Here is a 10842-nt window from a genome sequence, read left to right on the forward strand (position 1 = left end):
CAAGAAGAAGACAAGAAAGGACGCCGAGGGATTCGAAGTGACTCACCAACGCTGTCCAAGCCCAGAACTACCATCGAGAAACCGTCATATCCAACCGAGTCCACTAACGATTTGAATAAACATACAATTAAGCATTAGCAACTGAAATCAAACGTGTTTTAATTTCACCGGGGCACAAAATAAAATTTGTTGTGCCGAACCTAGCCCAAGAGATATTGTAATATCCGAAGGACGAAAAAGGATCGTTACACTGAATTTAGTTGGCTTTCCGGATGCTCTGCTTGCTTGGATTTCACAATATCTAAGCAATAGGAGGCAGAGGGTTCTTTTTAGGTCCTCTCTTTCTAAGATCATTTGTGTTGAATCGGGACTCCCACAGGGCAGTGACCTTGGCCCATTATTTTTTATTAATGATCTCCCACCGTTCATTTAAATTCCAGAGTTCTTATGTATGCCGATGATGTAAAATCGCTAATCGCATCGTAGACTCTCTCCATGTCATACTTGCAAGCTGACCTGAATGCTTTCAGGGGTGGTGTAGGACTAACTTGTTATCTCTAAACTGTTCTAAGTGCAAAGTTATGTCTTTTATGGAGGTTCTCCCCCAATTTTAATCAGCATATATCGACTACTGTTAGTAGGGCTAAGAGTGTTCTTGGCGTTATAAAAGCGCTGGTCGAAGGAGTTCAAGGATCCATATACTACCAAAATACTTTTTACTTCTTTAGTCCGCCCATATTTTAATATGGATCTTGTGTTTGGTCTCCTCAATATAAGTTTTATCAAAACAAATTAGAATATGTACAAAAACAGTTTTTACTCTTTGCCTTTCGTGATTTGCGCTGGGATCCAACTGTACAACTTCCATCTTATTCTAGTCCACTTCAGTTAATTAGCCTTCCTTCTTTAACTAATCGTAGAACAATGCTTGGTGTATCTTTTCTTTACAAACTTTTGAATGGTGAGATTGACTCTTCCGAGCTGTTGAGGCCAAATTAACATTTCTGTTCCATCTAGAAGGACCCGCAATTTCACACCGCTTATACTTCCCACTTGCACAACTAACTTTTCTCTGCATGAACCTTTTCGTATACTATGTAGTGACTACAACAGACTTTTGCAGGTTATCGGTTCCGAAACATCGCTTCCGGGGTATAAAAACTGCGATCTTGTTGTTCCTCGCTCGTAATTAGTTGTAATCATCTTTATTTTAACCTATCCTGTTTTCTTTTATATGTAACCTATTATCTCATTACATTTAATATTTTCTATTTCTCTAGTTTAATTATGTTTATATATGTAATACGCCTATGCCCTAAGGTCGGAGTGGGTAGAGGTTGTAACATTAAACTTTACTTAGGGTCATTCGTAACAGGCCCGGGCCTGGTGTCATATGGGCCACTTGTTCGTACTGAGCGTTGTACGACTACGTCTATAAAAAAAAAAAAAAAAAAAAAAAAAAATACGGCTGTGCCAACTGTCATCTTCATAATTTATATTTTTTTTTTTTTTTTTTTTTTTTTTTTTTTTTGGTTCTGTTTACTTTATTTAAGATCTATCCAAGGGACAATTATTAAATTTGATCAAACGTTAACATATGGCAAAAATTAAGTCACTGTCACGCCCCATAATTTACTTATTGTCCACAAATCGGACAGATTGTAAATAGGAGATCCCCGTTAAATAAAAAAAAAAAAAAAAAAAAAAAAAATATGTAATATTGGTAAAATTCTTAAATTCATATGTCTTATGCATTTATAATCGGCAATGTCTATTTATTTATTTATTATAATGAAATATGACGGTATTTATAAAAATACATATGTAAATTTATTGTTGAGTGGTACCTTCAAACATAAATGGTCGATTTCGAGAGTATGTCGCACAAAACTTACTCATGATGAACAGTGGTTGTTCAGTCATGTTGAAGGCTAATATATCACTTACATAGAGCAAAACTTTTTTCATTATTAAAATCAAATTATTATTATTGAATTAATTTCTTATAATTATAAAACACTCATCTCACTTAATGTGAAACAAACAATTTAATAATCACTCTAAGCGGTGGATCACTCGGCTCATGGGTCGATGAAGAACGCAGCAAACTGTGCGTCATCGTGTGAACTGCAGGACACATGAACATCGACATTTTGAACGCATATCGCAGTCCATGCTGTTATGTTACTTTAATTAATTTTAGAGTGCTGCTTGGACTACATATGGTTGAGGGTTGTAAGACTATGCTAAATAAGTTGTTTTAATATTTTACGAAATATTAAAGCATATGGTATATTATTGGATATATATGTATATTCATAATATTAATAATAATTGAAACACATTGGCTCACATATGTATGGCAAAAACGAAGATGTATAAGTTTCTTTTTCAAATCAAATGATACTGAGGAATGTCTAGCATAAAAAATATTAAATTTTAATCTAGAATTGCCTCTTATTAATGATATGAAATGAAAAAATACGAGACCCTGATGTTATTGGCACCCGCCAACCATTTGAGGCTTGGTCGGGTCCTTCCGCCCCTCCACAAACATTGGTCCTTCGAGCCGGATATCCTTCCGCTCCTCCAGCTTGCATCGGCGGAATTCCTGATAAGTACAAAAATTTCATTATTCATTTCATTTGCCCTACATACTAATAAAAGTGTGAGGTTTTCCCCGCTTCTCCATAGCGACCTACACACTTTTACATATTGTATGTACATACCTGACCTGTTCCAAGGTTCCATGGTAGTTCCTAATCCTTAGCGTGTTTGTCCAACGTTCTCGTTTTACATTACATTTCCATTTTTATTTTTATTTTTTCCCCGCACTTGTCAAAATCCTTTTTTACATATGCATTCACATGTACATGTAATTTATACAGCTGTTTGCCAAGTCCGCGTAAAAGTTTAAAAAACAAAAAATATTAAAGTGTTATAAAAAATAGGAAAAAAATAATAATCAAAGTGTTCACCGCGTTTTCTTATGTGTTGAAATAATTATTTTTAATGCCAAACAAATTTCCAAACGCGCGTATCAACGTACATACATACATCGTCATCTGTTGATTTACGCGTATTTGTACATATACATATACATATAATCCCTTCGCACATTTACCACAACACAAAAGGCAAAAAAAATATATTTTTTTAATAGCACTTAACGTATGCACCGCGATTTCTTGCGCGTTCGAATTAGGTGCGAAATTAATTTCCTCACGCGCGTCTTTGGAAACCGGTGCACTTGCTTACATATGTACATACATACTTACATAGTCATACATTGCACATATGTACATATTCACAACACATAATCCATTTCGGTGTCGCGCATTGATTTAACACAACCCCACCTCCAATTAAATGACAATTACTTACGTTTTTTTTTTGTTGTGAACAACGCGTGTGCATACATATCTATATACTCACCTGTGTACTTATGCATATACATACGTACATACATAGATCAAAGCATTTGTCCATATGCATTGATCGTTTGTTTTGTTTGCCTTCGCGCACAACACTCGCGGTGTGTAATTTATACAGCTGTTTGCCAAGTCCGCGTAAAAGTTTAAAAAACAAAAAATATTAAAGTGTTATAATCGTTTGTTTTGTTTGCCTTCGCGCACAACACTCGCGGTGTGTAAAAACGTTCTTTTGTTCTTGGTTTTTCCGCACAAACACAAAAAAAAATTATTAACATAAGTAAACAACAAAATCAAAAACCAAATATATAAACAGCGGCCGACAGCTGTTTTCGCCAAATTCAAATCACATTATTTCCGGTTCCCTTTTTTCGCCTAATTATATATCCGCCCATATTTATAAATAAATACATATATATTTTTTCCAGCACTATCGGGCCCATATTTATATATCCGTTCATATTTAAAAATTATATATATATTTTTCCGGCCAGCCTTTTGCGCTCATATATATATCCGCCCATATTTATAAATAAATACATATATATATTTTTTCCAGCACTATCGGGCCCATATTTATATATCCGTCCATATTTATAAATTATATATATATATATATATATATATATATATATATATTTTCCGGCCAGTATTTTGCGCACATATATATATCCGGATCCAGATTTATACAAAATTTTATCCTATACTTCTTTATTTATATATTTCCTCCGTGTTTTGTTTTATACGTACTCCCAGCGTTACTTACGAATCCATACAAACTTGTTTTGTAATCATTTCGCTTTGTCTACGTGCAAGTTTTGATCCGCACTCGTGCGTTCGTATATTGTTCCGCATCTATCCCCATTAAAAGGGCTCCGTTTCCGAGCCACACGCGAGATAATTCTACCGCAATCCTGCGGTGCACAGTGAGAAAGCTCTTGCGTTCTCATACAGTCCACTTCTCATTTCCTGTAGTTTTCTCCAAAACAAAAAAAAAAAAAAAAAACCCACAAACTCGGTGTTCGAAGGTAAGGTCGTCCCCTGAGTATGTCCACGAAGCCGTCCAAGACTGCGCCGAAGTCTAACGGTCTTTCGTCTCCCTCTGCAACTCCGGAGAAGGTTCGGCTCCGATAACTCCGGTGACCGTGAAGCGTACGGATATTTCGCGCAAGTTCTCGTCTGTTCGCAGCCGCAGCGAATCCCTAAGATCCCGTCCGTCTTCGTCCAGCCTCTCTCAGGGTCGCAGATTCTCGGTTAAAGACTCGAATGAACACAAAGGTCGTTCCAAGCTTACAACCCAGACCCAGATACCGCACGTTGTTATGACGCACTGCTCTGACGCTCCCGTCACCCGATCCGTATCACAACAGCGCAGAGAACACTCCAGAATGTCCCTCTCCGATTTCATTCTGGCGTGCGACGCATTGACTCTATTCGAAGCTCGGGAAAGTGAAGCTCTAACTTCTGAAGTGCCCTTGTTTTCCATTAAAATGCACTTAGAGCAGCTCAAATCCCTTTGGTCAACTGTCGAGATGGAATACTCCCGTTGTCACAAGGCCTTGACAGTCCAAACCGACGAGGAAAGCTTGGCAAACATAAGCCACATCAAGGCGAAGCACGAACACGCTTATGCGGCGTATGTGCGATGCGGGACGTTGTTCGGAGAACGCATCGAACAGCTTGTAGTGATGTACTTGTGCACGTGTAGTTGTTAGCTGCCTAATTTTTCTACCTTGCTAACGATAACACAAATGTATGCTAAGATCGGGGTCGTGCACTTCTAGCGTTGCTCTTGCTTAGCTCGTCGGATGAGGGGGGGTTCTTTCCTACTCTAGGCATACGCACGGATCATACAGAAAAAATATAAGTGCACTATCAGAAACTAAAAGGATGTAAAAAAAAAACAAAATATTGGACCAGATAGGGATACTATTAATTGTGCGGACGACTTCTCTGCCGATTAGCTAAAGGTGTTGTTCGCTAACCCTTTCCTACCTTGGCAACCTATTGGGTTTGATTGATTGCCCCTTAACAGACTCTTAAATGATCTTAGACGATTTGTAATGGCAGAGTAAGAACCGTACCAAGTGAAGACATGTGCGTAGTACTCAGGGGGGGGTTATTCATTTATTTTTGCAAACAAACAAAAGAAAATATTCTTCCCGAAATGCAATTAAAATTATTATTATTAAAGAGGGCTACTACACCACAGTTAATGCTACGGAAGCCTACTGACGGAGTCATGAACTGAAAAGGGACCTCTTTAGCTAATTTAGGTACTTATGTCTTTCAAATGATATACACCGAGAGATTTATTCTGCTCGTTAGCTAATTCATAATACGACGAACTGACCTTCCTCAACACCTTAGCTGGGATGAAGACTGGTGCTAATTTGCTACTAAATCTTTTTGGGGCTGAACTCTGTGTAAAATTTCGAGCATGAACTGTGTCACCGACTTTTAGTTGTCTGCTTCTGATACGTAAATTGTAATTACGAGCATTTGTTGCATGTGCCTTGGCTATGTTATCCTTAGCTTTTTGCCGAGCTACCTGCAATGCATCGAATCTATTCAACGAGGTGTCTTCAGTCATTAAATTCAATTTCCGCAAAAGTTCATAGTCTTTACCATTATGAAGCATGTGTTGACCAAAACATAGATAGTAGGGGGAATATGCAGTACTGCGGTGGATAGAAGAACGAAAGGCTGCTCTAATTTCTGTAAGATGATTATCCCAAGTGGTATGGTCGGTCCCTATGTATGCGCGAATTGCTGCTAGAACTGAGCGGTTAAGACGTTCACTTGCGTTCGCCTGAGGGGAATAAATAGCGGTGCATTGATGCGAGACTCCGAATCGAGTAAGAAATGACTTAAAGAATCCGGATATGAATTGTGAACCATTGTCCGTCAGTATACATTCCGGTACGCCAAATGTATAAAATATACAATTTTCTAAATATTCGCAAATACGATTGGATGTAAACTTCTTAAGTGGATGGAGAAAATGAAATTTGGTGTTGTGATCGACGATGATCAATAATCCAATGTGCCCTTGCTTTGATCTAGGATACGGACCTAATAAGTCCATGTAAAGCTTTTGAAACGGTCTATCGGATGTCATGGGCTTTCCCATGGGAGGTCGAAGAATCTTGTTCTAATCTTGTCACTAGTTTTGCCAATGCCACAATGTGCTGAGTTCGGGGGATTATGTGCTGTCTTTATTATGTCTTCGGTAAGCCTGGATGGAATCCATAATTTCCAAGAATCGTTTTCCTGCGCTTCATTTCCGTTTCATTTTGAAACGGTCTATCGGATGTCATGGGCTTTCCCATGGGAGGTCGAAGAATCTTGTTGCCGCTTTTTGTAGACCGACAAGTCAAACAACTGTCAATATATTTTTTTATTTGGGATGCCATGTTGGGCCAAAAGAAGTATCTTCTAATCTTGTCACTAGTTTTGCCAATGCCACAATGTGCTGAGTTCGGGGGATTATGTGCTGTCTTTATTATGTCTTCGGTAAGCCTGGATGGAATCCATAATTTCCAAGAATCGTTTTCCTGCGCTTCATTTCCGCTTGCGTGCTCTGTTCGCTTATATTCATCTGATTCAAAATATTTAGACGACAAATCTATCATAGGTTTTATTTCCGAAAGTTCTGAAACTTCATCCCGTCGCGATAATGAGTCCGCTACAATGTTTTGACAACCAGGACGATGAACGATTTAATTGCCCATCTCGCTAATCTACCGGAAAGGTCCTTCTGTTTCATAAGCCATTTTAGAGAAACGTGATCGGTAACTACTACAAAAGTTTGTCCCTCAATGTATGCTCTAAATTTCTTAATTCCTTTAATTACTGCCAAACATTCGAGTTCTGATATCGTATAGTTTCGTTGAGCTTTGTTCAGTTTTTCTGACATGTAAGCTATCGGTAGTTCTATGCCTTCGGAATTAGTTTGAGCTAACATACATCCCATACCTACTAAACTTGCATCACACAATAAAATAAACGGTCTCTTAAAATCGGGAGTGGTCAAAATAGGTGCTGAAGTTAATCTTCGTTTCAGTTCTGCCTCTTCGTTCCAACTAAGAGATCGGTTCTTTTTTAAGAGTTCTGTTAATGGAAAGCTAATGGTGGCATAATTTTCAATAAAACGTCGATACCAGCCAGTCAGTCCCAAAAATCTCCTTAATTGTTTTACTGTTGTTGGAATCGGAAAGTCGTTTATTGCACAAATTTTCCAGGATCGGTTTTCACTTGTCCGTATCCAATAATAAAGCCGAGGTATTTAATCTCCTGCATGCAGAACTTAGATTTAGCTACATTAATCGTAAGATTCGCTTTACGTAGTCTCAATGCTACCTCTTGTATTAAAGCAATATGCGATTCAAAATCTTCGGAAAGAATTAACAGGTCATCGAGGTAAACGAATACTCTTGTGCGCAAATAAGACGGTATGACACGATCCATAAGTCTACATAAAGTATGTGGGGCGTTGCACAAACCAAAAGGTATCACTTGATATTGGTAAAGTGGCCGGTTAGGTATGGTGAAGGCGGTGTATTGACGTGAGCTTTCCTCTAACGGAATTTGCCAGAAGGCGTGCTTCATGTCCAGTCCAGTAATAAATCGAGCAGGTGGCAGCCTGCTAAGTATTCCATCAATATGGGGAAGAGGATACGCGTCCTTACGAGTGCACTGATTCACTGCTCTAGAATCTAAACATAATCGAACTTTATCACCACGTCTCACCAATACACGGAGCTCCATGGACTGTTACATTCTTCAATGATATCTAAATCTAACATTCTATCTATTTCCGTGAACATTAACTTCTCAATGGCCCACGAAATTGTCCAATGCCTTTGTTTAATGGGCCTAGTACTATCAACTTCAATATTATGATCAATGAGATGTGTGCGACCTAATCCTTCTTTATCGTAGCAGGGTAATTTAGCAATTGCAAAATTAAGTTTTTGCTGCTGAGACTCAGACAAACGGTGCATTTTCACGGAATCTCCATGATCCTTTCCTTTTTCTTCAATAATATCCGATACTATTAGTGGGTCTTCCTTCAATTTGTCTATTAAACCAAATTTACGCCAAAAATCTATTCCAAGATATATGTCTTGTTTTAAATCAGGAATAATAAAGAAATCAAGGGGTTTGGTAAGTTGTCGATATGTAATGTCACTTGTCAATTTACCTTTAACAAAACATTCAGAATTGTTGGCCGTAATTATTTTGCCTGAACAATTGCGTGTTTTAGAATGCTTTAAAAACTCTTTAGCTACCTTACTTCCTAAGCAACTAATATTAGGGCCACAGTCTAAAAGAGCAGTGAAGGTCTGGCCTTCTATCTTTATTTCTGTGTACAATCGATTATCTGATCGGGAAAATATACTGGAAATCAGTTTCTTGCGGTTATTTCTAACCTTCTTCCAAAAGAAGCGTAGTCTATGCGTAGAGCGCTTAGACTTAATCATTGGTCGTATGCTGTCTACGTCACCACAGATGCGATGACGAACGGTCTCATACTGAGGCAAACGTAGGTGAAGAGGACGAAATGGGCTTTTATCAACTGTTTTCGAAGTTGGTCCTACATTTCCTTGTGAATCTGTTTCTTTCCTACAAACAAGAGGTTCACATTCCTCTGTTTGGGAATATTTATCCTTCATTATTGGTGTGGATGCGACAAAGAAGTGTTGATCGCCGCATCCGTCGGTCGGTTTTCCTGCGGGTTGCAATTACGACAACGCGGTTTAAAAACATTTACGGCTCCGCAACCATAGCAAAATACAGTACGCGGTTCCAGACAGATATTAAAACGGTGTCCAGGCTTCCGGCAGTTCCAACATGTAAGTTTATGTTGAAAAGCTTCCACCTCCTCCTGCATATAATTCAGCTATCTTTGAACGATGTCCAAAAGTATTCTTGGTTGGTATGCTCTTCATTTGTTTAGCAAATTGCTCGTGGGTTCGTACTTCCTGTCTCAGATGAGATAAGGTAAAAATTCCTAGATGCATCAGTTCGAATTGCCGACTTTGAATGTCTAATTAATAACTTGACTAAAGAATCCTCTGAAAGTTGTGTGTTTAATCTTCCTACTAGCCTACACTAAACTGGTAATCCTCAAAGGTTTCATTCTCGCCCTGGTGTCTGCTATTAATCAGTTCCCAGGTGTCCATATCGTTATCTACTTCATCAAACTTCTTTCTAAATTCTACGCAAAATTTATTCCAATCGAAATTTGGGTGTGCTCGATGAAATTTCCAAAACCAATCATCCGCTTTACCTGCGAACAGTAAATACAAATGATCACAAAGTACTTGATAATCTTCATTTAAATTTTGTTCTGCTAATGAACGAACTCTGTATAGGAAATCCTCCGAATGCATTCCTTCTTTGGAACCATCAAATTTTATTCGCCAACTTTGCATAATGCTTGCTACTTTTTCGGGTGTCGAATTTGCTCGCGACCCTCTATTTGAGTTCTGAGTCTGACTACTAAGATTTCTAGATGTTTGCGTGTGGTTATAGTGTTCCTCTTGTCTTGGTGCCGGGAGGCTGAACGCTGCAGAACGTTCTGAAATGGGGTTTGGTTCTTTGCGCTCAAGTCGAAGCTAACTTGTCGTCAATCAGCAAAGCTAAATGGTTTACTAACTGTTCCTGTTGTGCTTGGATAGCAGTTTGTATCAAAGTTGTATAATCTGGAGGGTACATGGTCTTGGACTACTAGCTTGAGTAGGCGGTGGCCTATGTTGACGTGAGGTGGTCGAAGATCTCGTGCCGATCCCTTTTCTTTGAATTGCTCCCTGATTACGAATAGGTTTGGTCTTGACCAGGTCCTGAACGAGTATTATGAGGGGTCACAGGCTGAGTTGTGGGCTCGCCTGATTTACTAGCTTCTTGGAGTTCCGTTTCCAAGTCAATATTTGATCTTACAAGTTGTTTCATCTTGCAAGGATGCAAGTGGGGCATAAATTCGAAGTTTTTAAACACTCTGTAATACACTTATTGTGAAATCTGTGCTTACAAGGCGACGAAGCAATTGCTTCGTTTTCATTTAAAGTTTCATGGCAAATGCCGCAAAATGGGTCATTTTCTTGCAAAGCTCGCGCAATGCTCTCGTGACAGTGTCTAACAGACATACTTAAATTTTTCTTTAATTAATTTAAATTATATAAATTTGGAATCCGCCATCATTATCCAATCCTATTGTCGTTTACAAAGTTGATTCGATCTGCACAAAAAAATAGATTTCTATTAAATCTTAAACGAAAATTCCTATTGCCGATTTGTCTGAATGACGATTTCCTAAACTGGTCATATACCGACATATGCCAGTCATATGCTATTCCTGGTCCAGGTTCTTTTCACTCTAAACAAATTTAAGGTCTAAGAATGCCTA

At 38.4% G+C, this 10842-nt stretch overlaps 1 non-coding gene across 1 annotated transcript; it reads left to right on the forward strand.

Annotated features, from left to right (window-relative positions):
- Nucleotides 1–2056: 2056 nt before the first annotated feature.
- LOC124461402 lies at nt 2057–2236 on the forward strand. The gene has a single exon (XR_006955046.1). It is a non-coding gene; the product is annotated as a 5.8S ribosomal RNA (ribosomal RNA).
- The last annotated feature ends 8606 nt before the right edge of the window (nt 2237–10842 follow it).

Source organism: Drosophila willistoni, unplaced genomic scaffold (assembly GCF_018902025.1).
Source record: "Drosophila willistoni isolate 14030-0811.24 unplaced genomic scaffold, UCI_dwil_1.1 Seg399, whole genome shotgun sequence".
Classification (NCBI taxonomy): domain Eukaryota; kingdom Metazoa; phylum Arthropoda; class Insecta; order Diptera; family Drosophilidae; genus Drosophila; species Drosophila willistoni.